At 53.9% G+C, this 24,301-nt stretch overlaps 1 protein-coding gene across 11 annotated transcripts in view; it reads right to left on the reverse strand.

Annotated features, from left to right (window-relative positions):
• RIMBP2 (RIMS binding protein 2) overlaps positions 1-24,301 on the reverse strand; it is a 98,513-nt gene that overhangs the window by 50,259 nt on the left and 23,953 nt on the right. For 9 of the 11 annotated variants that reach the window (XR_009488813.1, XM_059863403.1, XM_059863402.1 and 6 more), the window contains exons 2-3: positions 23,045-23,180; positions 2,116-2,205 (exon numbers count right to left, since the gene is read on the reverse strand). The gene's annotated coding sequence lies outside the window, so the exon portion shown is untranslated. Of the gene's footprint in view, positions 1-2,047; positions 2,068-2,115; positions 2,206-23,044; positions 23,181-24,301 lie in introns of those variants that run through there. The other 2 variants (XM_059863410.1, XM_059863397.1) reach the window with 2 other exon arrangements.

Genomic DNA, 24,301 nt, shown 5'->3' on the forward strand with positions numbered 1-24,301 from the left:
GCAGGGAAGGTATTGCCCAAAGAAAAGGGTCAGTGCCACCCTGCAGGGAAGGTATTGCCAAAATAAAAAGGGTCAGTGCCATCCTGCAGGGAAATTATTGCCAAACAAAAATGGTCAGTGCCAGCCTGCAGGGAAATTATTGCCAAAATAAAAATGGTCAGTGCCACCCTGCAGGGAAATTATTGCCAAACAAAAAGGGTCAGTGCCACCCTGCAGGGAAATTATTGCCCAAAGGGTCAGTGCCAGCCTGCAGGGAAATTATTGCCCAAAGGGTCAGTGTCACCCTGCAGGGAAGGCAGGCAAACCACACCTAAACAAATACCTCTGTGTGTCACAGTGAAGAGAGGAAAAGGCTCAGGGGAAAGAGGGAGAGCACAGAACCCCAGAGGGAATGCTCACTGAGTGAGGAGCTCAGGCTGTGCCAGGAGAGGCTCAGAGGGAACAGGGAGAGCACGGAATTCCAGAGGGAATGCTCTCTGAGAGAGGAGCTCAGGGTGTGCCAGGGAAGGCTCAGGGAGAGCACGGAATTCCAGCAGGAATGGTCACTGAGAGAGGAGCTCAGGCTGTGCCAGGGAAGGCTCAGGGAGAGCACGGAATTCCAGCAGGAATGCTCTCTGAGAGAGGAGCTCAGGCTGTGCCAGGGAAGGCTCAGGGAGAGCACGGAATTCCAGCAGGAATGGTCACTGAGAGAGGAGCTCAGGCTGTGCCAGGGAAGACTCAGGGAGAGCACGGAATTCCAGCAGGAATGCTCTCTGAGAGAGGAGCTCAGGCTGTGCCAGGGAAGGCTCAGGGAGAGCACGGAATTCCAGAGGGAATGCTCTCTGAGAGAGGAGCTCAGGCTGTGCCAGGGAAGGGAACAGGGAGAGCACGGAATTCCAGCAGGAATGCTCTCTGAGAGAGGAGCTCAGGCTGTGCCAGGGAAGGCTCAGGGAGAGCACGGAATTCCAGCAGGAATGCTCTCTGAGAGAGGAGCTCAGGCTGTGCCAGGGAAGGGAACAGGGAGAGCACGGAATTCCAGCAGGAATGCTCTCTGAGAGAGGAGGCTGTGCCTGTCTCACACTCCCAGAAGGTTTCCCTCAGCAGGGATTGCAGCCTGGCAGCCAAACTGCAGCTGTGCACGAGCCGTGGAGATTTAAACAAACACACTCTGTCGTGCACTAAAGGGTGACAACCAAAACATTTCTAAATTCTCTGCGTCTCAGGGGCCTCAGAGATGGGCCTGCTGTGCAAAGAGGCAGAGATCTAACTTTTATATATATATATATTTAATAAAACTCGAGTTTACATTTCTTCTGGACTCTTTGAAGTGTAAACTGACTCCAGAATAAACTCAAATCCACAGGATCAGCCCGTGTTAACACTGGAAATCAGCACACCTGCAATTCAAAAATCAGTGTTCTTCTGCAATAAACCCCTTGCTCTCCCTTGAAACACGTCTGTACAGAAGGTATTCAAAGGATCAGAAACTCGTAACAGCAGATTTGTTTCATGATTTAATTCATTTGGTCCTGTGTTTACCAGTTCAGTAGCATCCAGTCCTTTTATACAGGATTTTGTGAATCAGCAGTGACAGTGACTGCTCCGTGAACACAGAAATCAAGGGAATACATTGAATTACTTTAGCCTGCCACGGGAAAGTTCTTTCCTTAATTCAGAGCAGCTGAAAATGTGATTTCTCACCCTGATCACTTGGTGAGTTTGAGATCTGTACTGATGCCTGACAGGATTATTACACCTGGCACACCTGGCACTGGTGTCCAGCAGCACCAGCTCACAGGGGCACACCTGGGCACACCTGGCACTGCTGGGTAGCAGCACTCAGCCCACAGGGGCACACCTGGGCACACCTGGCACTGCTGGGCACACCTGGCACTCCTGGCCAGCAGCACCCAGCCTACAGGGGCACACCTGGGCACACCTGGCACTGCTGGGTACACCTGGCACTCCTGGCCAGCAGCAACCAGCCCACGGGGCATACCTGGCACACCTGGGCAGCAGCACCCACCTGACAGCAGGGCACACCTGGCACAGCAGCCGTGTGTGTTACCTGGCCGTGCTGCAGTGCCCGGGGGCACACCTGGCACACCTGGCACACCTGTGAGAGCTGTGTGTTACCTGGCCGTGCTGCAGTGCCCGGGGGCACACGCTGGCATGCTGCAGGCTCAGGCAGTTCTCCTCCCGCCCAGCATCCTTCAGCTCCTGCTCCTGGAACAGAAACAAACGTGTCACACCCCCAGCTCTGTGTCACACCTTCGTGTCACACCCTCAGTGGTGTCACACCCCCAGTGGTGTCACACCCCCAGCTCCGTGTCACTGCCCCAGCTCCCTGTCACACCCTCGTGTCACACCCCCAGCGGTGCCACACCCTCAACTCCGCACCACACCCTCGTGTCACACTCCCATATCCGTGTCACACCCTCAGTGGTGTCACACTCCCAGCTCCGTGTCACACCCTCAGCTCCCTGTCACACCCTCAGCTGTGTCACACCCTCGTGTCACACCCTCAGTGGTGTCACACCCCCAGCTCCCTGTCACACCCTCGTGTCACACCTTCAGCTGTGTGTCACACCCTCGTGTCACACCCTGAGCTCTGTGTCACACCCCCAGCTCCCTGTCACACCCTCAGCTGTGTCACACCCTCAGTGGTGTCACAGCCCAGCTCTGTGTCACACCCTCAGCTGTGTCACACCCTCGTGTCACACCCTCAGTGGTGTCACACCCTCAGTGGTGTGTCACACCCTCAGTGGTGTGTCACACCCTCGTGTCACACCCTCAGTGGTGTCACACCCTCAGCAGTGTCACGGCCCAGCTCCCTTGCAGCACATGCCATGCCATGCCATGCCATGCCATGCCATGCCATGCCATGCCATGCCATGCCATGCCATGCCGTCCCACCCCACCCCAGGCGCTCAGGGCAGCTCTGTTTTGCCTGGTTTCCCCTCCACCATCTGCCAGGAGCCCCAGGAGGGCAGGGCACCCCAAACCTGCCAGGAGCCCCAGGAGGGCAGGAGCCCCCCAAACCTGCCAGGAGCCCCAGGAGGGCAGGAGCACCCCAAACCTGCCAGGAGCCCCAGGAGGGCAGGAGCCCCCCAAACCTGCCAGGAGCCCCAGGAGGGCAGGAGCCCCCCAAACCTGCCAGGAGCCCCAGGAGGGCAGGGGCACCCCAAACCTGCCAGGAGCCCCAGGAGGGCAGGGCACCCCAAACCTGCCAGGAGCCCCAGGAGGGCAGGAGCCCCCCAAACCTGCCAGGAGCCCCAGGAGGGCAGGGGCACCCCAAACCTGCCAGGAGCCCCAGGAGGGCAGGGGCACCCCAAACCTGCCAGGAGCCCCAGGAGGGCAGGGCACCCCAAACCTGCCAGGAGCCCCAGGAGGGCAGGGCACCCCAAACCTGCCAGGAGCCCCAGGAGGGCAGGAGCCCCCCAAACCTGCCAGGAGCCCCAGGAGGGCAGGGCACCCCAAACTGGCAGCTGCAGGCAGCTCTGCCATACCCCCTGCTCTCGATCTGACTCACGATGTGCAGGCACAGGGAGGTGGCCCGGCCTCACAGGCCACCAAATAATCATGAAAATCTCCCTGTGAGCTCCCAGGGAGCTCAGGCTGGGCTGCCCCTCCTCACCCAGAGCTGGGAGGAGACTGCACTCCCAGACAACAAAGCACTGTGGGTGCCAAAGGCACCGAGGGCACAGCCAACGTGGGAATGGAAACCCATGGCCACACTTTTATACTGAAATATTTCACCTTCCTGGCAGGGCACACTCGTGCTGACATCAGTGACAGCCACATCCCAGTTCAGCACTCAGATACCCATGGCCACACTTTTATATTGAAATATTTCACCTTCCTGGCAGGGCACACTCGTGCTGACATCAGTGACAGCCACATCCCAGTTCAGCACTGCACAAAAACTGCTTTAAACCCCTCTGAGCCCAGCCCTGCAGGGATGGATCAGGCTGGGGCACAGCCTGCATAAAAAAACTGCTTTAACCCCTCTGAGCCTAGCTGGGCAGGGATGGATCAGGCTGGGGCACAGCCTGCACAAAAAACTGCTTTTAACCCCTCTGAGCCCAGCCCTGCAGGGATGGATCCAGGCTGGGGTACAGCCTGCACAAAAACTGCTTTTAACCCCTCTGAGCCCAGCCCTGCAGGGATGGATCAGACTGGGGCACAGCCTGCATAAAAAAACTGCTTTTAACCCCTCTGAGCCCAGCCCTGCAGGGATGGATCCAGGCTGGGGTACAGCCTGCACAAAAACTGCTTTAAACCCCTCTGAGCCCAGCTGGGCAGGAATGGATCCAGGCTGGGGCACAACCTGCACAAAAACTGCTGTAAACCCCTCTGAGCCCAGCCCTGCAGGGATGGATCAGGCTGGGGCACAACCTGCACAAAAACTGCTGTAAACCCCTCTGAGCCCAGCCCTGCAGGGATGGATCCAGGCTCTGCAGAGTGCAGCAAACCCAGCCTGCCCTGCACAGCTGTGCCCAGGGAGCACGGGGCAGGGAGGAACCTGGGGCAGGCAGGGAGGAAAGGCAGAAAAAGAGGAAAAAAGCAGATAGAAAAGGAGAAAAAGCAGAGGAAAAAAAGGGGAAAAAGCAAAGAAAAAAAAAAGGAGAAAAAGCAGAGGAAAAAAAGGAGAAAAAGCAGAGAAAAAAAAAGAGGAAAAGCAGAGAAAAAAAAAATGAGGAAAAGCAGAGAAAAGAAATGAGGAAAAGCAGAGAAAAAAAATGAGGAAAAGCAGAGAAAAAAAAATGAGGAAAAGCAGAGGAAAAAAATGAGGAAAAGCAGAGAAAAGAAAGGAAGAAAAGCAGAGAAAAGAAAGGAGGAAAAGCAGAGAAAAAAGGAGAAAAAGCAGAGAAAAAATGAGGAAAAGCAGAGAAGAAAGGAAAAAAAGCAGAAAAAAAAACTGAGAAAAAGCAGAGGAAAAAGGAGGAAAAGCAGAGAAAAGAGGAGAAAAAGCAGAGAAAAGAAAGAGAAAAAGCAGAGAAAACAAACTGAGAAAAAGCAGAGAAAAAAGGAGAAAATGCAGAGGTGCTGCTGCCCAGGCTGTGCCACCCTCCTGTCTGTCTGTCTGTCTGACACCTGTCTGTCCCCTCCTGTCCAGGGCTGTGCAGCCCTGCCTGCCACAGCTCCCACAGGCAGCAAGCTGCACCTACAATAAATGACATTTCATGGAAGGCTACTGCACACCACGAGAAATAAACAAGATAATCTTACTTTTTTAAGGTGTTTTACTATTTCCATTTGATCCTTCCTCTGAACTGCCATGGTGAAGCACATGTTAGCAAGGAGCACAGGAAAGCAGCTGGACATTTTCTGAGGCTAGCCCTTAAAAACTAATGAATTCCTGCAGAGAAACTAACAACATGAGCGCTTTCCACTGCCACTCCTCAGGTAAAGGAAAACATTTGCATTTTAAATAAAATCACTTCACAATTGGATTTGCTCTGTTTTAAAAATAGGAACTTTTCCATGCAAGTGATACTGTTCTAACAAAGGCAAGCCAGTGCAGCTTTACCCCTCTAATCAGCAGCTGAATTTAGCACAAGAAACACCACACAAAAATAGCACTTCTTAAAAAGCACTGCTAAAAAGGGACTCGAGCTGAGCAGATTGGTGGCCTTGGAAAGCAGCAGAGTCCTGCAGCCCAGCAGCTCTCAGGGAGCAGATCCTGGGCAGGAAACACAACAACTCCTGCCTGGGCTTTCCACTCCCACCAAGCCCTGCAGTCACCAGCCCTGCTCACCAGCTCATTCAATTCCTGCCTGCTGCTTTTCACTTTCACAAAACCCTGCAGTGACCAGCCCTGCTCACCAGCTCACTCAATTCCTGCCTGCTGCTTTTCACTTTCACAAAACCCTGCAGTGACCAGCCCTGCACAGCAGCTCAACCACTGCACTGACACTGCACAACAATTCCTGCCTGTGGTTTTTTATTCCACCAAGCCCTGCAGTGCCCAGCTCTGCTCACCAGCTCTTTCACTGCACTGACACTGCACAACAATTCCTGCCTGCTGCTTTTTTATTGGAACAAGACCCTGCAGTGCCCAGCCCTGCTCACCAGCTCATTCAATTCCTGCCTGCTGCTTTTCACTTTCACAAAACCCTGCAGTGACCAGCCCTGCTCACCAGCTCATTGCACTGCACTGACACTGCACAGCAATTCCTCCCTGTGCTTTTTTATTGGAACAAGACCCTGCAGTGCCCAGCCCTGCTCACCAGCTCATTGCATTGACAACAATTCCTGCCTGTGGTTTTTTATTCCACCAAGCCCTGCAGTGACCAGCCCTGCTCTCCAGCTCTTTCACTGCACAACAATTCCTCCCTGTGCTTTGCCAGTCCAACTAAACCCTGCAGTGCCCATCCCTGCACACCAGCTCATTTCATTGCACTGACACTGCACAACAATTCCTCCCTGTGCTTTGCCACTCCCACCAAGCCCTGCAGTGCCCAGCCCTGCACAGCAGCTCATTTCATTGCACTGACACTGCACAACAATTCCTGCCTGCTGCTTTTTTATTGGAACAAGACCCTTCAGTGACCAGCCCTGCTCACCAGCTCATTGCACTGCACTGACACTGCACAACAATTCCTTCCTGTGCTTTCCACTCCCACCAAGCCCTGCAGTGCCCAGCCCTGCACAGCAGCTCTTTCACTGCACTGACACTGCACAACAATTCCTGCCTGTGCTTTTTTATTCCACCAAGCCCTGCAGTGACCAGCCCTGCACACCAGCTCTTTCACTGCACAACAATTCCTCCCTGTGCTTTGCCAGTCCAACTAAACCCTGCAGTGCCCAGCCCTGCACAGCAGCTCATTTCATTGCACTGACACTGCACAACAATTCCTGCCTGCTGCTTTTTTATTGGAACAAGACCCTTCAGTGCCCAGCCCTGCTCACCAGTTCATTCAATTCCTGCCTGCTGCTTTTCACTTTCACAAAACCCTGCAGTGACCAGCCCTGCTCACCAGCTCATTGCACTGCACTGACACTGCACAGCAATTCCTCCCTGTGCTTTTTTATTCCACCAAGCCCTGCAGTGACCAGCCCTGCTCACCAGCTCATTGCATTGACAACAATTCCTTTCCACTTCTTTTCCAGTCCAACAAAGCCCTGCAGTGCCCAGCCCTGCTCACCAGCTCATTGCACTGCACAACAATTCCTTCCTGTGCTTTTTTATTCCAACAAAGCCCTGCAGTGCCCAGCCTTGCACACCAGCTCATTGCACTGCACAACAATTCCTTCCTGCTGCTTTTCCAGTCCAACAAAGCCCTGCAGTGACCAGCCCTGCACACCAGCTGTTTCACTGACACTGCACAACAATTCCTGCCTGCTGCTTTTTTATTCCACCAAGCCCTGCAGTGCCCAGCCCTGCTCACCAGCTCATTCAATTCCTGCCTGCTGCTTTTCACTTTCACAAAACCCTGCAGTGCCCAGCCCTGCTCACCAGCTCTTTCACTGCACTGACACTGCACAACAATTCCTGCCTGTGGTTTTTTATTGCAACAAGACCCTGCAGTGCCCAGCCCTGCACACCAGCTCATTGCACTGCACAACAATTCCTGCCTGTGCTTTTCCACTCCCACCAAGCCCTGCAGTGCCCAGCCCTGCCCTCCAGCTCTTTCACTGACCCTGCTCCCGTTCCTCTGCAGCTCTGCCTCCAGCCCAGGCCAGGTGAATCCTGCTCAGGCTCACCTGAGCTCCGGGCAGGTTCCCCTCTTGCAGGCTCACACGGAGCCACCTTTGATGTGCTGCTGCTCCGGCACAGCCATCACCCAGAGCTGCCCATCACAGGCTCTGCCTTATTCTCCTCACCTTTTTTCACTTCACTGCTTTCTTTTCACCTGCTTTTCACTTCTCTGCCTTGTTTTCAGTTCCTCACTTCTCCACCTGACCTGGCTTCACCCGGCACACGGTATGACCACGGCAGGACCCTCCCAACTCTTTCAGAAATGGAAATGGGTGAAGGGATCCCCCCGAGCCCGGGTCCCTCTCTGCTCCCCCTGCCCAGCCCAGCCTCTCCAGCTCCCATTTATTTATCTGTCCCCACGCTGGTGCTGCTCCCACAGCAGACATTTATTTATTTGTTTGTTTGTTTATTTATTTATTCCCCTCTGGAAACGGAGGGAGCCATTTCTGGATCTGTTTCACTGATCCTTGCAATGCAATTAGTCAGACTGGCTCTCACAAACGCCTCTCAAAAAGCTTTTCCTTCTTGTCAAGCACACAGAGCAGAGAGCAGCAAACAAGATCAGCTGTTGCCATGGTAACGCCATGCCCCAGCAGGTGAAAAATTCACTCTGGTGGCACTGGAAAAGGATGAAATGTACTGAACCCAAGCATAACACCAACCACAGCTCAGAAAGCTCCGTGTTTTCCCCAGAGACTGGCAGATCTTTCAGTGAGAAATGCAGAGATGAAAATGTTAAAAACCCTCCTGTGACCTCTGGCGACATCAGTAATTCTTCAGCTGCCTCAGAGTAATTTTATTGGGCAGAAACTTCTAGCAATATATTGCATAAGTTTGGAAATGTCTATGAAAAGTTAAGCCCAGTTTTTAGAAGTTATGAGTGACTTGAAAACAGAAGATAATTTTCCATTTCAAGACAGACACGAGAAAAAGATGCTGAATAATTTTAAGGATTAGGTGCCAGAAGCATCATTCAAAACCAGCTCTCCACGCTCCAGAAATCCTGTTTTCAGAACAGATAATTTTACAGCCTTCAAGTCAGACTGCACAATCCATTTTTCATCTCCTGCTAAGCTAAGGGGGAAACACTGAGCAAATCCATGGGAAAAGCAGAGTATTCCAGACCAGTGCTCTCCCTGCACGTTCTCCTGAGGAAGGAGAAACACTGCTCCTGATATCGACCCAGAGTGTTCTGTTTCAAACACAAACAGCCCCACAGCAGCTGCTGAGCCCGAAGCCCTCCAGGGCAGGCAGGGAAGGGAGCCCAGAGCCCATTTCTGACCAAAGCAGGTGAGCAGCAGGTGAGCAGCAGGTGACTGAGCTGGAGGAGAGCACGGGGAGGGCAGGAATCAGCCCTGTGACCTGCCTGGAGAATGGGCACAGCAGAAACAGCCCCCAGACCCACCCCCAGCTCTGGGCAGTGCCAGGGACCCCAGCAGGGAGGTGTTGAGAGCCTGGGCACTGGAGGGGATCATCACTGCCACGGGAGCACAGCACCCCACAGAGCTAAAGGCTGAACACTCCTCCTGCTGGATCCAGGCTACAGAAACTCATCCCAGTGCTAACAATAATCAGCTCCAGGCCTCGTCATTTTTAATTTTTTTCATTTCATCAAAACCAGTTGTTGAGGCAGCTGTAAATGAAAAGCTCTGGAAGTTCTCAGGAAGGGCTGTGGGGAGAGGAGAAGAGAAAAAGAAAAGAACACTGGAAAACACCAAGAATCCCTTCTATTCTCTATTCCAGTTTGCTGCTTACCAGAACTGAACACAAACACTGTCCTTGACTGAAATGAGCCTCAGGTGTCACCTTGGCACCTCAGCAACCCCCTGAGCCATCCCAGACCACAGCAGCACTTCTGGGCTCGCCCAGCTCCCCAGGAACACCCAAACCCAGCAGGAAATCTGCTCGTGAAGAAAGAAGGGATCTCTCACAAGGTAATTGCAATTCCCTGTGCAAAACAAAACCTTGGAGAAGGTTTTTAAACTACACCAAACATTTCCAGCACTTCACACACTCGAGTCCAGATACTGCCAACTGTGTTTCCACTTATGAATTTCATTAACAGAGATTTTCTATTCCTATTGAGCTCATTCTCCATTGTGGCTTTTGTTTTCTCATGATATATTTATTTGTTCCAAGGAATGCTGAGAGACCTTCGGTCCTCAAGCAAACTAATTAGTTTTAATAAAGCCAGAAGAGATTAGTTTGGGTTAAAAAGGAGCAGATAACAAATTTAAGTGAGGCTGCTGGTTCTCAGTGGGCTGAGACAGAAGGTTAATCAAAGGGGAGTATCAGTTTATCTCCCATTATCAACAAAGATTTTGCCATTAGGCAGCATTTCCAGGGACATGGAAAATCACTGAGCTCTGTGCTCACAGGATGGCTACCAGAGACCCCCAGGAAAAATAACCTGACAGTAGTTCTGTGTGCATCTGGAAGGTCTGGGAGTGGAGGATGGCAAAGAAATTATTCCAAACCCTTCTCCTCTGAGAGGGAGATGAAATCTCCCCAGGCTGGCACTGAAATGAAACTGAGCACCCCCGAATCTCCTTGATGCAGCTATCAGCAAAAGGAGGGATGAGAGTGGAAATTAAAGATGGCCCCAGATGGCTGCACATTTATCAAGTTTCTAGAACATAAATTTCATCTCAGTGATTCATTTTTCCAGCTCCGAGCTGGGGAATGACCCCTGCCAGCAGAGGAGATTCCCAGCACACTGCTGGCAGGGATCAGACCCCTGCTCCAGGGACAAAATGTCTCCTGAAATCGGCACAACAGCCCAGGAAGGGTTGGAATGGCTCCTGAATATCCTGTATTCAGTGCCAGGAGTGCTGCTGCAGCATCCCCTCTGCCTGCAGAGCACACCAGCTGGGAGCTCCCAAACCCCCTGGGCAGGAGCTCCCAAACCCCCGGGGCAGGAGCTCCCAAACCCCTGGGGCAGGAGCTCCCAAACCCCCTGGGCAGGAGCTCCCAAACCCACTGGGCTGAGCTCCCAAACCCCCTGGGCTGAGCTCCCAAACCCCCTGGGCAGGAGCTCCCAAACCCACCGGGCTGAGCTCCCAAACCCCTGGGCAGGAGCTCCCAAACCCCCTGGGTAGGAGCTCCCAAACCCACCGGGCAGGAGCTCCCAAACCCCTGGGGCAGGAGCTCCCAAACCCCTGGGGCAGGAGCTCCCAAACCCCCTGGGCTGAGCTCCCAAACCCCCTGGGCAGGAGCTCCCAAACCCCCTGGGCTGAGCTCCCAAACCCACCAAGCAGGAGCTCCCAAACCCCCCAGGCAGGAGCTGCCAGCTCTGAGAGCATCTCCCAGTCCTGCCTGGGCCAGACCTGCTGCAAGTGTGCCAGACCTGCTGTAAACATGCAAAACCTGCTGCAAGTGTGCCAGACCTGAGATAAATGTGCCAAACCTGATATAAATGTGCCAAACCTGATATAAATGTGCCAAACCTGATATAAATGTACCAAACCTGATATAAATGTGCCAGACCTGATATAAATGTGCCAGACCTGATATAAATGTGCCAAACCTGATATAAATGTGCCAAACCTGATATAAATGTGCCAGACCTGATATAAATGTGCCAAACCTGATATAAATGTGCCAAACCTGAGATAAATGTGCCAAACCTGAGATAAATGTACCAAACCTGATATAAATGTGCCAGACCTGCTGCAAGTGTGCCAAACCTGATATAAATGTGCCAGACCTGATATAAATGTGCCAAACCTGATATAAATGTGCTAGACCTGATATAAATGTACCAAACCTGATATAAATGTGCCAAACCTGAGATAAATGTGCCAAACCTGAGATAAATGTACCAAACCTGAGATAAATGTGCCAAACCTGATATAAATGTGCCAGACCTGCTGCAAGTGTGCCAAACCTGATATAAATGTGCCAGACCTGATATAAATGTGCCAAACCTGATATAAATGTGCCAGACCTGATATAAATGTGCCAGACCTGATATAAATGTGCCAGACCTGATATAAATGTGCCAGACCTGAGATAAATGTGCCAGACCTGCTGCAAGTGTGCCAGACCTGCTGGCCCCTGCCCTTGGAGCCCCTGGGCAGAGGCAGCAGCAATCCTGCTGTGAAACAGCCCCAGCAAAGCCAGCCCTGTCTCTCCTCCCTGGGCACTGAGAGCCCCAGGGCAGGACCCAGCCCTGCAGAGGGGTTTGATTCTCTCCTAGCTCTGGGCACCCCTCATTTGCCATCCTCTCCCTCCATCAGTGCCTTCTGTCGCTCTGTTTTCTGAGCTCCCAGCAAATTAGCACAAATTGAATTCCACAGAAAAGTTGCTGCAGGCTTTCTCCCCCAGGCCTGATTTAATCCCATTTTCTCCTCCCTCAATTTATGCTGCATTTAACGGTGGAAATGAATTCTAAGATTGATTTCTGATGGTAACACTTATCACAGTTCAGAGGATTATTCTTCCTGTCTATTTTTAGCCAATTCTCAAAGAAAACATTTCATCTGGAACAACCTGTGAAGGCCAAAAGTGATATTTAAACAAAAGGTAATTTCTTTTCCCTTCTGCCTCCCCTTTACAGCAGCACAACCAGCCTGTGGCAGGAGACACAAAGGCCTCACTTATTTCCTCTGGCACAAATAATGCCAGCCAGGGGGGAGAATGGACAGAAGAACTAGAAATTATCAGTATTATTCATCTGAATCAGATGTATAATAAATTCTATTCTTGATGGACAAACCTACAAGTAAAGACATTCTTCTACTGTTTTCAACTGCTCTGAAATTCTTTTAAGAAAATAAAATTCTTATTTATTGGTGCTAGGCCATGAATATAACCTTCTGTTAAAAAAAAAATACTCTCCAGATAAAACTTTTGCTATTTAAAGCCCTATGCTTCAAATTGTTTGAAGTCTGATGGGAGATTATCTGCTTAATCCATTTCTTTCACTTGGGCATGTCGGATTTCCTGCAGCTGTGCAGAGTCAGTCCTGCTGCACAGAGCTGGGAGCCGCTCACCAGGCAGAAAAGGAGTGGGGAGAAAAATAAATGTACAGCCTGAGGGTGGTGCAGCAAGGGACAGCGCCGAGACATGGGGCTGCAGGGGAGGAGTGCTGAGCTACAGCTCCTGCTGCTGCTGCTGCTGCTGCCACGCTGCAGGACCCCTGCCCCCTCCCTCCTGCACCTCCGCTGGGAAGGCAGCACGTGAGGGAGCCTTGGGAGCTGCATTTCCTGCAGGGGGGACCTGGGGAGCTGCATTTCCTGCAGCCCAGGGAACCTTGGGAGCTGCATTTCCTGCAGGGGGAACCTGGGGGAGCTGCATTTCCTGCAGGAGCTGCATTTCCTGCAGGGGGAACCTGGGGAGCTGCATTTCCTGCAGGTGCTGCATTTCCTGCAGGGGGAACCTGGGGAGCTGCATTTCCTGCAGGAGCTGCATTTCCTGCAGGGGGGGGCCTGGGGAGCTGCATTTCCTGCACAGAGAGCCTTGAGAGCTGCATTTCCTGCAGCCCAAGGAACCTTAGGAGCTGCATTTCCTGCAGCCCGGGGAACCTTCTGAGCTGCATTTCCTCCAGTCTCTGCATTTCCTGCAGAGGGAAGCCTGCTATCTGCATTTCCTGCAGAGGGGAGCCTGTTACCTGCATTCCTCACAGAGGGAAGCCTGTTAGCTGCATTTCCTGCAGAGGGAAGCCTGTTAGCTGCATTTCCTGCAGAGGGAACCTTGTTATCTGCATTTCCTACAGAGGGAAGCCTGTTTCCTGCATTTCCGACAGAGGGAAGCCTGTTACCTGCATTTCCTGCAGAGGGGAGCCTGTTACCTGCATTTCCTGCAGCTCAGGTCCTGTTCCACCCCTGTGCAGCTGGAGCTGCCTGGCTGAGCAGCTGCAGGCCATGCACCTCAGCCTCAGAGGATACTGCACTGCCCAAAGACATGCAACTCCTGCCTGCACCCTTTGGGCTTGTGCCTGCCCAGAAGTTCAGAGTCTGAGTGTTCCCATGCTGCTTTCAGCACAGTCCAGCAGGACCCAGCCCTGGCGCTGCCCCAAATGGCTTGGAGCCCCCAATTAGCCAAATGAGTTCCCTCCCTCGGTTATTTCTCCGGTGGCTGTGGTCACCCGTCCCTCAGCCCCGGCTCCTCTCCTGGCTGAGCCCCAGGGCAGTGCAGAGCAGCTCCCCCAAAACTGCCCCAGCCAGGGATCTGCAGGGCAGGGCTGGACCCTCAGCTCTGCCCCAGAAATCCTGTCCAGCTCCCCAGCAGCCTGGGACCCTCAGCCCCGGCTCCTCTCCTGGCTGAGCCCCAGGGCAGTGCAGAACTGCCCCAGAACTGCCCCAGCCAGGGATCTGCAGGGCAGGGCTGGACCCTCAGCTCTGCCCCAGAAATCCTGTCCTGCTCCCCAGCAGCCTGGGAGGAAACCCAGCTTCTGAGCACCTTCTCTCTGCCAGGCTGTCAATCGGCATCATTCCTTCTCCTGTGCAAAATGGGTGCTGGGAGTTGCTCAAATGCCAAAACTTGTCTGATCCTGCTACAGCGTAGTAGAGAATATTTTCTAAATTTAGGAAGTAATTGCTTTGCTGTCCAGTGAAACGTACACTAAAAAAGTCATTTCCTCTGGGCAAGTCCTCATTCTAAACACCAATTCAGACTGCAGTGACACAAGCACTACAGCTCTGGGAAGGGAAGCTGTGCAATTCCACTGCTGCTGATTTCTGTTCCCTCGCTGCTCCACAACACAACCCAACAACAGCAGCATGCTCAGATGCCATCCAACACACCCTTACAAAGTGCTTGGCAAACCAAACCACGCTGCTCTCCTGGGGAAGAGTTCTCTTTGTGGAGGATCCTGACTCCCCCGGCTGTGTTTTATTGGAATTCTGAACAAAGAGCTGACATTTCCAGCTGCTTTGTGCACAGGCAAGGAAGGCAGGGTTCTGGTTTCAGACACAGCCAGCCTGCACCTTGGGAGCACCAGGACTTTGATTCCAGGAATTTCAGAGGACTGAATTCCCAGCTCCTAAAACCTGACGGAGGCTGGAGAGACCAGCAAAGAGCAGAGCAGTCTGCTGCCAGCTGAAATGATTCTGTGACAGCCCCTCAAGGTGGGTTTGCACCCCCTGCACATCCCAGGCACGGCAGGAATTGGCTCCAGCCCTGCAGGCACTCCCCAGGAGCAGCTCTGAGCCTCCCACGTGTCTGACACCCCAGGAATTGCTGCTGGAGTTAACATTCAGTGCTAGACACGTTTAAATTGGGATTTCACAGCTCTTCCAACCCTGACAGGGGAGGGAAGGGCAAACCAGAATCCCAAAGTGGCCATCAGTTTTTGTCAGTGCTCAGAAAGAAGCAAGGGGAGCCCCGGGTGAAGCTGCCCAGAGCAGTCTGTGCATGGCAATCACAGACCAAGAAAAGGGAGACCCAGGGCTGCCCCCGCGTCCCAGAGTGCCTCTCCATCCCTGTAACTTGGGCTAGAATCTCTGAATGAGCACGTGAGCAGGAACCCTGTGGTGCTCAGCTACTCCCCATGCTCTAACACCCATTTCACAGGGCCTGCCCACTCTCAGGGTCACTAACCCTGGGGGTGCCTTCCCCACAGGCAGAGATTTCCCACTCACACTCCAGGGGCTGCCGTGGTTTCACAGCTAATTGCATGGAAATGTGCTAGAAGTGCTGCTCCCTGCAAAGAGGGCAGCCCTCTTTGTTTTATAGGTAAGGACACAGTCCCACTGCAGGGAAAGGATTTCCAGAATCTGAATGGCTGAGGTCTTGCACAGGGCATGGCCCCGCTCATCTGTCAATCCACACTGGCTCATGTGACAAGGAAATGCTCTCACAGGGCTAGAATCCGAGAAACAGAACTGAAATTAAACTCCAAAAAGCCCCAGAACCTCCCAAACCCTCCTACTGACACAGCAGTCAGCCAGCCTATCAAAACTACACGACTTTTAACACACTTTTTAATTGCTTTTAATTATTACCAATTACCCTGCCTTCGAAATGACAAAGTGTCTCAGCTGGAGTCAGGGATAAATTTTTAATGACGTTGGAAAGCAAAGCAACAAATCTCAGAGTGGACTTCAAAGCCACCCAGCATCACCTGTGAGTGTGTTCAGAGCAGTGGAAGGAGGGTCAGGCTCCCCGTGGGAGGCTCAGAGCACTCTGCAGGGCTGGGAGTGTCCCTGGAGGCACCAGGAACTGTTCTGCACACAGACAGCACAGACAGCCTCTGGCTTTGATGAGAATTAGCAGCATTCAGCCTCAAAAAGGAGCCAGACCCACAACTGCCAAACTCTGGTCTTCAAGGAAGTGGGAAAAATGTGGAAGGAAGATGGGAAAACTGAATTTGGTTCAGAACTATGGCTGGAGAATGAGCAGGGCAGGCAAAGCTGCACCCAGCACCTCCCGCTCAGCTGCAAACAGTGACAGCCTCAGGTGACACCAAAGGCACAGCTCCATCTCCACGGGACATTGCTGTATTGCACTAAATAGTTTATTTAGTTTTGCACTGGGTGATGGGAAATTTTACTGAGTAGGCATGGTCTGCCCAAAGGCACTGCTGAGCTGCAAAGCTGGGTCACAAGGGGTTAACTGCCTGGATGAAAAATGCCCAGAATAAATACATCTTCTCATTGTTGTTACTGTCCTTATGTTTAGGGCTTTTAAAAAATTTTCTGCATTGATTTCAGATCAGACTATTGCCAAATTTGCAAACTGCACAACTCCAAACTTGCAAACTCCACAACTCCACATTTGCAAACTCCACAGCATTTTACGGAGAAAACTAGGACCAGGTTCTCTTATGAATACATTTGGGTCAGTCCTTATATTTTCCTTACTCCCAGCTCTACAACCTTGCTTTACATCTCAGAGTCTGACAGGAGCAGGGCTGATTCCAACTAAACCAAATTACAGGTATTAATTAATGGCTCGTGCTTGTTTGCCAGCTCCTGCAAGCAGAAGGGTGGATGAAAATGTATTTACAGCAGAATTTAATTACCCATTTTCAAGCCACCGGCCTCCTGGCAAAAGCCTCCCGACGTAGTGCAGAGCAGGACTTGGATTAGGAATTAATTTACTGTCAGGAGTGAGCTGCAGTTTAACAGCTTAATCGAGTTTGTGTGGAACTGGTCAGGAGCTCTGGAGCCTGAGCTGCCCCAGAGTGCTGCAGCCAGGCAGGCTCAGGATAAATCAGCCAGAAACCTGAGCCTGGCTCAGGATCCAAACTCAGCCAGAAAACCTGAGCCTGGCTCAGGATCTATGGCTAGACCAGCAAACCTGAGCCTGGCTCAGGATCCAAACTCAGCCAGAAACCTGAGCCTGGCTCAGGATCTATGGCTAGATCAGCAAACTGAGCCTGGCTCAGGATCCAAACTCAGCCAGAAACCAGAGCCTGGCTCAGGATCTACAGCTAAACCAGCAAACCTGAGCCTGGCTCAGGATCCAAACTCAGCCAGAAACCAGAGCCTGGCTCAGGATCTACAGCTAAACCAGCAAACCTGAGCCTGGCTCAGGATCCAAACTCAGCCAGAAACCTGAGCCTGGCTCAGGATCTATGGCTCAGCCAGCAAACCTGAGCCTGGCTCAGGATCTATGGCTAGACCAGCAAACAAGAGCCTGGCTCAGGATCTATCACAGCCAGCAAACCTGAGCCTGGCTCAGGATCCAAACTCAGCCAGAAACCTGAGCCTGGCTCAGGATCTACAGCTAAACCAGCACACCAGAGCCTGGCTCAGGAGATGCTCAGGATCCATAAATCAGCCAGAAACCAAAGCCTGACTCAGGATCCACAGCTAGACCAGCAAACCTCAGCCTGGCTCAGGCTCTAGAGCTCACCCAGCACAGCAGAGCCTGGCTCAGGGGCTGCTCAGGATCCAAACTCACCCAGCACCCCAGAGCCTGTCTGTGCCAGAGCCTGCTCAGGCTCTAGAGCTCATCCAGCACAGCAGAGCCTGGCTCAGGATCTATGTCTAAACCAGCAAACCTGAGCCTGGCTCAGGATCCAAACACAGCCATCAAACCAGAGCCTGGCTCAGGATCTACAGCTAAACCAGCACAGCAGAGCCTGGCTCAGGGGCTGCTCAGGATCCAAACTCACCCAGCACACCAGAGCCTGGCTCAGGAGATGCTCAGGCTCTAGAGCTCACCCAGCACAGCAGAGCCTGTCTGTGCCAGGGGCTGCTCAGGATCCAAACTCACCCAGCACAGCAGAGCCTGGCTGTGCCAGGAGATGCTCAGGCTCTGTAGCTCACCCAGCACAGCAGAGCCTGGCTCAGGAGCTGCTCATGATCCAAACTCACCCAGCACCCCAGAGCCTGGCTCAGGAGCTGCTCAGGCTCTATAGCTCATCCAGCACACCAGAGCCTGGCTCAGGATCTATGTCTAAACCAGCAAATATGAGCCTGGCTCAGGATCCAAACTCACCCAGCACCCCAGAGCCTGGCTCAGGAGATGCTCAGGCTCTAGAGCTCACCCAGCACAGCAGAGCCTGTCTGTGCCAGAGCCTGCTCAGGCTCTAGAGCTCACCCAGCACAGCAGAGCCTGGCTCAGGAGATGCTCAGGATCCAAACTCACCCAGCACAGCAGAGCCTGTCTGTGCCAGGAGATGCTCAGGCTCTAGAGCCCACCCAGCACACCAGAGCCTGGCTCAGGGGCTGCTCAGGCTCTAGAGCCCACCCAGCACCCCAGAGCCTGTCTGTGCCAGGGGCTGCTCAGGATCCAAACTCACCCAGCACAGCAGAGCCTGTCTGTGCCAGGGGCTGCTCAGGAAGCCTCTCCCAGTGACTCCGTGCTGGATTCCTGTCAGCCCCAGCCAGTGCCAGGCTCAGTTCTGCACCCTGTGCATCCCGAGCAGTTCTCTCCTGGGCAATCCTCCTTCCCTCCCCCTGGACTCCTGCCCGGGGGGAGCTGTGGGGAGCAGGCAGCAGCAGAGCCACCCCCAGCTCAAGTGGGAAGCCAGGCTGCAGCCCTGGAAATGCCAAGGCACAAAAAAAGCACGCCTGTCCCAAATTCCTCCTGTTATTTTGGTATACTTCAGGAAAAAACCCAACAACACAGAACTCATTAATTATAACCTTTCAAAAGTGTTTTCCTTCCCCCCCAAACTGCTAAAGCTTAGCAGAGCTGCAGCCAAAGTTCTAATAGAACTATTTTTAGCTTTTGTCATGCACAGAGCACCACGAAGTAGGTCTCATCCTCCCATGGATGCAGGGGTGTTCAAGCAGTCGGGCAGGGAACTCTCAGAGGTGCCAGCTGGTGTTCCATGGGGCTGGTGTGAGCACAGCACAGGCTGGCCAGGCGGAGGGAGCTCCTGTCTGCAGGGCCAGCAGGGCTGCACAGCTCCCCCTGACAGCCCCGTGCAGGCTCTGTTGCATGCTTGTGCATTGCAGTGAGTCCCACAGCCTGGCCTGCCTGCCCTCTCTGCTGTCTGAGCTGACCTGGCACGGGGTTTAACATGGAAAGGCTTCTGGGGGTCACAGGCACTGCCTTTCTTCGGGAAGGGGCTCAGTGCTGGTGAGAAGGAGCAGATGGCCCTGAGGATGCACAGGAAGGCAGGGCAGGGCTCAGCCAGCTCCCTCCAGGGCAGCTCCACTGAAAGCCCTGAGGGGAGAGCCAAGGCCAGCCCCAGAGACCCCTCACACCCCCAGACCCACAGCCAGCCCCACAGACCCCTCACACCTCTGAGAGAGCCACAGCCAGCCCCACAGACCCCTCACACCCCTGAGAGAGCCACAGCCAGCCCCACAGACCCCTCACATCCCCCAGAGCCACAGCCAGCCCCACAGACCCCTCACACCCCTGAGAGAGCCACAGCCAGCCCCAGAGACCCCTCACACCCCTGAGAGAGCCACAGCCAGCCCCAGAGACCCCTCACATCCCTGAGAGAGCCACAGCCAGCCCCACAGACCCCTCACATCCCTGAGAGAGCCACAGCCAGCCCCACAGACCCCTCACATCCCTGAGAGAGCCACAGCCAGCCCCACAGCCAGCCCCACACATCCCTGAGAGAGCCACAGCCAGCCCCACAGACCCCTCACACCCCTGAGAGAGCCACAGCCAGCCCCACAGACCCCTTACATCCCTGAGAGAGCCACAGCCAGCCCCACAGACCCCTCACACCCCTGAGAGAGCCACAGCCAGCCCCACAGACCCCTTACATCCCTGAGAGAGCCACAGCCAGCCCCACACATCCCTGAGAGCCACAGCCAGCCCCACAGACCCCTCACACCCCTGAGAGAGCCACAGCCAGCCCCACAGACCCCTCACACCCCTGAGAGAGCCACAGCCAGCCCCACACATCCCTGAGAGCCACAGCCAGCCCCACAGACCCCTCACATCCCTGAGAGAGCCACAGCCAGCCCCACAGACCCCTTACATCCCCCAGAGCCACAGCCAGCCCCACAGACCCCTCACATCCCTGAGAGAGCCACAGCCAGCCCCAGAGACCCCTCACACCCCTGAGAGAGCCACAGCCAGCCCCACAGACCCCTCATATCCCTGAGAGAGCCACAGCCAGCCCCAGAGACCCCTCACACCCCCAGACCCACAGCCAGCCCCACAGACCCCTCACATCCCTGAGAGAGCCACAGCCAGCCCCACAGACCCCTCACATCCCCCAGAGCCACAGCCAGCCCCACAGACCCCTCACATCCCTGAGAGAGCCACAGCCAGCCCCACACACCCCTCACACCCCCAGACCCACAGCCAGCCCCTCACACCCCTCACACCCCCAGACCCAAACCCAGCCCCACACACCCCTCACACCCCCAGACCCACAGCCAGCCCCACAGACCCCTCACATCCCTGAGAGAGCCACAGCCAGCCCCACACACCCCTCACACCCCCAGACCCAAACCCAGCCCCACAGACCCCTGAGCCACACTCTGGCCCTGCCTGCTCACACCCTTGGCTTGGGTCTCATTTTCCATGGCAGGGATCAATGCCCTGGTGGGGCTGGGCTGTGCCAGGAGCTGCTCTGGGCAGCTCAGCCAGCAGCACAAACAGAAATGTGGCACTTTCCATTTCAATGTCAGCTTAATTTACCATGAGAATTAGAAATTCTGGGACGGGAGTTTGTAGCTGTGCAGTTAGTGCTGATCTAAACACCAGCATTCTGCATGACTTGCCTTGTCAGCTTTAAGCTCCTCACAGAAGCACTTAATTCTTTTTTTTTTAGCCCAGCATTGTCAGTGAAGCACCTCCTGCATTTGGAATCTGTGCTGGGATCCCCAGACAGAGATGCAAATTTAAAACATGCATGAGTGCTAAGCAGGGGATGGGGCAGCAATTTGTGAACACCAACACACTCCAGGGCTCCTGCTCACCCTCTCAGATCCTTTCTGATGAGAAGGGACAGCTCACAAATGCAGCTTTAAACATCCTTCTGACAGCCCATATGCTTGTCCCCAGCACACCTTCCAGCCCTGACCTGCCTCACCAAGGCACGGGCTCCCCACAGCCCCTGCCCCATTGCAGAGAGGGATTTACACAGGAGCCAAGCAGTCCCCCCAGTAATTTGTAAATTAGGTCTCGGGCCAGAACAGAAACCTGTCACATAACACGGCTCTGAGCTCAGCAGCAACCCCTGAAGGTTCCTGTATGGGGTTTAGGATTCACAATTTTCAGCATCATCTGGATACTGTGCCTCCAAGCACTGGACAAGAAGCCTTGCAAGGCTCTGCAGTCTGACTCATTAGGACAAAATTAATTAAATCACATTCTCTCCTCAGACATACTATTTTGCCTTAAAGACGATTAAACAAGAGACAAATGTCATTAGGGCAGGAAGAAGGACAAGCCAAACATTAATTCATCCTGTGCTTTGGAGAGATGGAGCAATAAATCACCTTGCCTTTGCTTCTGCAGGACCTGATAACACTGAGAGCCCTCAGCCCTGCTGGCTGATAGCAGCAGCACCCTGCTGGGGCAGGGCAGGGAGTGGGGCTGTGGCAGCAGGTATTCCACCTATGGAGGGAACATCCAAGCCTCCAGGGAGCATCAGGGCAGCAGATATTCCAGGTAGGACAGAGAACATCTGAGCCTGGCTTATGGAGCCTCCAGGGAGCATCAGGGCAGCAGATATTCCAGGTAGGACAGAGAACAGCTAAGCCTGGCTTATGGAGATGGAGCATCAGGGACAGCAGATATTCCAGTTAGGACAGAGAACAGCTAAGCCTGGCTTATGGAGCCTCCAGGGAGCATCAGGGCAGCAGATATTCCAGGTAGGACAGAGAACAGCTGAGCCCTCGGCACAGCAGGCTCAAACCAAACCCAGAGCCAGCCCTGGAATCCCCCAGCCCTGGAGCTGTGCAGGCACAAACCAAACCCAGAACCAAACCCAGAACCAGCCCTGGGGCTGTGCTGGTACAAACCAGACCCAGAACCAGCCCTGGGGCTGTGCACACAAAGCAGACCCAGAGCCAGCCCTGGAGCTGGGCAGGCACAAACAAAACCCAGAACCAAACCCAGAGCCAGTCCTGGAGCTGGGCACACAAACCAAACCCAGAACCAAACCCAGAGCCAGTCCTGGAGCTGTGCACACAAACCAAACCCAGAACCAAACCCAGAACCAGCCCTGGAGCTGTGCAGGCACAAACCAAACCCAGAACCAAACCCAGAACCAGCCCTGGAGCTGTGTGGGTACAAACCAGACCCAGAACCAAACCCAGAACCAGCCCTGGAGCTGTGCACACACAAGCCAAACCCAGAACCAAACCCAGAGCCAGCCCCAGTGCTGTGCAGGCACAAACCAAACCCAGAGCCAGCCCTGGAGCTGTGCAGGTACAAACCAGACCCAGAACCAAACCCAGGGCCAGCCCTGGAGCTGTGCACACACAAACCAAACCCAGAACCAAACCCAGAGCCAGCCCTGGAGCTGTGCAGGCACAAACCAAACCCAGAGCCAGCCCTGGAGCTGTGCACACAAACCAAACCCAGAACCAAACCCAGGGCCAGGCCTGGAGCTGTGCACACAAACCAAACCCAGAACAAAACCCAGAACCAGCCCTGGAGCTGTGCAGGCACAAACCAGACCCAGAACCAGCCCAGAGCATCCCCCAGCCCTGGGGCTGTGCACACACAAACCAAACCCAGAACCAGCCCTGGAGCTGGGCAGGCACAAACCAAACCCTGAACCAAACCCAGAACCAGCCCAGGAATCCCCCAGCCCTGGAGCTGTGCACACAAACCAAACCCAGAACCAAACCCAGAACCAAACCCAGGGCCAGGCCTGGAGCTATGCAGGTACAAACCAAACCCAGAACCAAACCCAGAACCAGCCCTGGAGCTGTGCACACAAAGCAGACCCAGAGCCAGCCCAGAGCAGCACCTGCACTGCAGAACAGAACTCTGCAAGCACAGCAGCTGCACCGGGCTGTGAAACAGAGCCAGACTTACTGAGAGCTGCCAGGGGTGACACTCTGGAGTCAAGGTGCTGACATGGGACTGGAGATCTGTGCTCTCCTATAAACCAGCTCTGATCAGATCTTTCCTGGGAAGCTGCAGGCTGCAGGCTTGGTGGAGCATCTCCAGACTGTGCAGATAAAAGGAAAGCAGTCAGTGGCCAGTTTGTCAGAGCTTCTCCTCCCAGTACCCCGTGGGTTTCACTGCCTGTGCCCCAGAGCTGCAGCAAAGGGAGGGTTAATTACCATGACACACTATAAAAGCCAAGCTGAATTAATTAATTCAGCCTTGCTGAATAAACCTTTTTCTCATGGCAGGCAGCAAGGCTGAAGTCCAACAAAAGCTCCAAAACGAGCCTTAAATTTGTGCTCAAACCCAGAGTGGAACGGAGGAGGGGAGAGGATGAGAAGCATGAATCAGTTCTTCCCAAGACTTTATTTTTTCCCCTGGAATGGAATTCTAAAAATACCTTTGGATGGTGTCCCTCCACACACAGCATGGCAAGCACAGGAGCTGCATCCTACCTGCCCCACGAGCTGAGCACCAAGGCTGCAGCCTGACAGATTGCACAGGGCAGTCAGTGACAGATCCTCCCCCCATCCCCACGCTGCCTTTAAATGCCTTTACTTACAGACCTGGTGTCTTCATCAGCACAGACCTAAGTGCCATCAGGGCTGTGCCGAGGGACATGGGAACCACTCAGGAGGGGATGCACCCCAGACCTGCTGGGCTGGGCCTGCAGGCACAGCTTTCATTATTCATGAGCTCCCTGAGCAGATGCAGGGCTGCAGGGATCGTAATTCAATGCCCAGGGACCTGCCTGGGGTGCAGCTGCCTGCTGGGGAGCTGTGGCACAGCCTTTTGCCACTCTGGGGAGGCACTGCATGCAGTGCAAGGTGCCCAGCCTGGTGTGGAGCCTGCACCGTTTCCTGAAGCCACAAACAGGGCAGAGAGCAGAGTCACACACGGGGGGCTGCAGGGGCTGTGCCAGTGGCACTGGGATGCTCCATGGGCACGGGGCTAAAAATGCAACTTCACACTGCAGCCTGTGTGAAATCAAACACAGGAGCTGCAGTCAAACAAATGCAACTTCACACTGCAGCTTGAGTCCAACTCAAACACAGGAGCTGCAATCAAACAAATGCAACTTCACACTGCAGCCTGTGTGAAATCAAACACAGGAGCTGCAGTCAAACAAATGCAACTTCACACTGCAGCCTGTGTGAAATCAAACACAGGAGCTGCAAATGC

This window comes from Haemorhous mexicanus, chromosome 19 (assembly GCF_027477595.1).
Source record: "Haemorhous mexicanus isolate bHaeMex1 chromosome 19, bHaeMex1.pri, whole genome shotgun sequence".
NCBI classification, from domain to species: Eukaryota; Metazoa; Chordata; class Aves; order Passeriformes; family Fringillidae; genus Haemorhous; species Haemorhous mexicanus.